The sequence below is a fragment of the Sinocyclocheilus grahami genome, unplaced genomic scaffold (genome assembly GCF_001515645.1).
Source record: "Sinocyclocheilus grahami isolate Dianchi unplaced genomic scaffold, SAMN03320097.WGS_v1.1 scaffold530.1, whole genome shotgun sequence".
Taxonomy (NCBI): Eukaryota; Metazoa; Chordata; class Actinopteri; order Cypriniformes; family Cyprinidae; genus Sinocyclocheilus; species Sinocyclocheilus grahami.
Genome location: NW_015505709.1, coordinates 453968 through 458469, shown reverse-complemented (window position 1 = coordinate 458469; position 4502 = coordinate 453968).

Genomic DNA, 4502 nt, shown 5'->3' with positions numbered 1-4502 from the left:
TTAAATGGAAGACGTTTGGGATGATCAGAACCCTTCCTAGAGCTGGCCGTCCGGCCAAACTGAGCTATCGGGGGCGAAGAGCCTTGGTGAGAGAGGTAAAGAAGAACCCAAAGATCACTGTGGCTGAGCTCCAGAGATGCAGTTGGGAGATGGGAGAAAGTTGTAGAAAGTCAACCATCACTGCAGCCCTCCACCAGTCGGGGCTTTATGGCAGAGTGGCCCGACGGAAGCCTCTCCTCAGTGCAAGACACATGAAAGCCTGCATGGAGTTTGCTAAAAAACACCTGAATAAGATTCTCTGGTCTGATGAGACCCAGATAGAACTTTTTGGCCTTAATTCTAAGCGGTATGTGTGGAGAAAACCAGGCACTGCTCATCACCTGTCCAATACAGTCCCAACAGTGAAGCATGGTGGTGGCAGCATCATGCTGTGGGGGTGTTTTTCAGCTGCAGGGACAGGACGACTGGTTGCAATCGAGGGAAAGATGAATGCGGCCAAGTACAGGGTTATCCTGGACGAAAACTTTCTCCAGAGTGCTCAGGACCTCAGACTGGGCCGAAGGTTTATCTTCCAACAAGACAATGACCCTAAGCACACAGCTAAAATAATGAAGGAGTGGCTTCACAACAACTCTGTGACTGTTCTTGAATGGGCCAGCCAGAGCCCTGACTTAAACCCAATTGAGCATCTCTGGAGAGACCTAAAAATGGCTGTCCACCAACGTTTACTATCCAACCTGACAGAACTGGAGAGGCTCTGCAAGGAGGAATGGCAGAGGATTCCCAAATCCAGGTGTGAAAAACTTGTTGCCTCTTTCCCAAAAAGACTCATGGCTGTATTAGTTCAAAAGGGTGCTTCTACTAAATACTGAGCAAAGGGTCTGAATATTTAGGACCATGTGATATTTCAGTTTTTCTTTTTTAATAAATCTGCAAAAATGTCAACAATTCTGTGTTTTTCTGTCAATATGGGGTGCTGTGTGTACATTAATGAGGAAAAAAATGAACTTAAATGATTTTAGCAAATGGCTGCAATATAACAAAGAGTGAAACATTTAAGGGGGTCTGAATACTTTCCGTACCCACTGTATATATATATATAAAGGGCTGTCAGTCATTTAAACATTTTTATATATGATTCAGAAATATCTTTAATGTCTTTTCAGGCAAAGCAATTTAAACAGACATTTGTGTTTTTTTTACATAATAAAACAGTACCTCAGGGGTGTCCAATCCAGCCCCTGGAGGGCTACTGTCCTGAAGATTTCTCCATTACACTTGCCTGGAAGTGTCCGCAGGGGTGCCCAAACTCGGTCCTGGAGGGCTGGTGTCCTGCAGAGTTTACCTCCAACCCCAATTAAACACACCTGAACAAGCTAATCAAGCTCTTACTAGAAACTTCCCTCCAGGACCAAGTTTGGGCACCCCTGTGTGTGTCATGAAGGCCTTGATTAGCTGGTTCAGGTGTGTTTAATTAGGGTTAAAGCTATTCAAAAAGTATTAGGGCCCTTTCTGTTTCCAAACATTAGTGGAACTAATTCATATGTGATGAACTACATTTGTGATTATTCTGCTAGGACACCTATGTGATTTTGATGGAAACTGATTTTATATGTCCATTAAAAATAATTTTAGGACAAGTGTAGTGTCCTAATACTTTAGGCCAGGGGTCCCCAAACTCTATCCTGGAGGGTCAGTGTACTGAAGAGTTTAGCTCCAACTTGCCTCAACACACCTGCTTGGAAGTTTCAAGTATACCAGACCTTGGCATACTAACATACTGCTTACTGCCTACTGCCCAGTATACAGTGTATACTGCCTACTATTTTTAAAGAATAGTGTGTGAAACAGTAAACAATAAGCAACTAAATGTTTCAGAGTAGTATGCTACAGTGTTGTCACATGACAAACACTGAACCTTAATTCAGCTCAGCTGTCGAGGCTGATACCTTACAAATAAATGTGCAAGCCATTCTTTTTTACAAAGTCTTGTTAATAAGGGTTCATACTAGTAAACAATGCTATATTGCCCAATTAAACTTATTTCATAATTAATTAACATTACATATTAAACAGAGCTGAATCAACACTGAACACTGTCTTTAACTGAACAACGATATTGTTTTATTTTTGGCCGTTACACTATAAGTGCAAACAATGATACATTTTGTTTACTCTAAAATAGCATTTTCTTTAGGCAAAGTGTAAATAGTAGGAGGCAGATTTATACTTCAGTACTGTAGTACATTATAAAACAGTATGCAATAACATATTGAGTGTAAATTATCATATTTATTAATATTATTAAATGGATGCTGCCTTATTGGGACAATAAAGCTCTCCCCTTAACTATACCAAATAACACTGTATTAGTTGTGAGGTGTTTTATTTCCATTTTTCAAATATTTCCATTTTTATTGAAAGTAAATGCCTTTCTGATCTGATATGTGATGGGAAAAGGAGAAGAATAAGTTTAGCAAAAGGGATTCGAACACGCGTAGATCGCATCAATTATTTCGCATTTTACTCGCTTCGCCAATGAAGCTTCATTTCTTTTTAGAGCTGCTTTACAGTGGAATTTAATTATTTTTGCATAATTTAAATATAAATATTTTGTATTATTTATATATTACGGCAACATTATTATTATTATTATTTAATATCTTTGAAACAATCTGTACTGTATAAAGCGCTATAGATTAAAGGTTACGTCATTTGACTTGATCGGAAATGTGCCGTAGAGATTAAGGTAATCTATGTCCTACTAACGATATTGTTTTTAGATACAGAGCAATAGTTTGTAGTTTACAGTAACATGTATATAATTACTATCCAGTTCATTCACGCATTTGAAGATGAAATGTCATGTGGAGCGCGTTGCGTAATGGGAAACAGTATCCCATGCAGTGTCTTCAGATGCATACATCAAATTTCAGCAAATGTAGCAGGTATTCCAGGAATTCCATGCATACAGAAAATTCACACACTATTTACAGTACACACATTGCGTACTGCAGTACAGTAGGAGTTGTATGGTAGTAGCCTATGCCATTCAAAACACAGCTTCTGTACTGATTTCAGTGTACTTGAGTTATATTTACCAGATTCTGGTAAATATAGTAGGTTATCCGGGTATTCCATGCACACAGAAAGTTTGCATACTATGCACAGTACATACTGGATACTGCAGACATAGTAAGAGTACTTGATGTTGAACAAAGTGTTTGATTAGGGTTGGAGCTAAACTCTGCAGGACCCCCCTGCTTTAGGCAATCTGTTAATGCTTAAGGTGTCATTTGCTTTTAATTTAGTGTGGATATTATGCAAGGGTTGTATGTGCTGTATCCCAAAACTACGTTTACTGTTACCATACTCTGGAGCAAGTCATTTAAATTTTCCCAATACTGCAAATCATTTTGGTTGAATGCCCTGATAAAATAAATATTTCAAACGCAATGTAATGTTTACAACATTTAGGACTTATTCATTCATTCATTTATATAGTTATTTATTTACATATGCAAACATTAACTCCCTCCCTGTAGGTTTATTATTATTTATTTTTTGGTATAAAAAATTCTTAGTGCGCCTGCGACAAGCGTTTCCTGTGTGCGTGTGTATTTGCATTCTCATGTGTGTTCTCACAGGACTCTCCCACTGCCTCATTAAGCCGCGTCAGTAATCTTTTCATTAACTTTTCCATTTAATTAGGTCGCAAGAACTATGTCATATGTCACGGCAATAGACAAGATTCGCTGTGATCTGAGCGTCGACAGACTAGATTTCTTAATGCTGAAAATATCAGTGTGCATGCCCATGACAGTAACATAACCCTTACCAAAAAGTAGTATACTTCAAGTTTATTTTAGTAAGCATACTTAAGTAAAGTTCAAGTATATTTTTAAGTAAACTTTATGTAGTAAGTATACAAATATCAGTGTACTAGTAGTATACTTGTAAGCGTACTATTACTATACTCCTTGGGACTAAATTGGCCCACTTTCTAGTATATAAAAGTATACTTTAAGTATAACAGTAGTAAACTTTGAGTACACAACTAGTTTACATCAAAATGTTTAGTTTGTACTGCAACTATACTAAAAGTGAACTTACAGGTATACTGATAGTTTACTAATGAAATACATGTAGTAGCATTTTTAGTACACTTTGAAGTATAATATCAGTAAACTACTAGTTTAGTAGTTTTATACTGCAAGTATACTCTTACGTTTTCTTTAAGTGAACTTTACTTCATACTTGAAGTATACTACTATGTCCGTATTTAGGTATTAATTTGTATATATTTTGTTAGATGAATATCTGAACATACAAAACATCAACAGAACAGGGTATCTGCTTATAAACAAAAACATTTTATTCTAGCTTCATGCATTCTTTTTTAAACACTTGAATGTGGATAAGTTTCATAAATAAAAAATAAAGAAATAAACAACATTTTGAACAAAAAGCTGAAAAAAGACTATGAATTGGATTCAGAATGA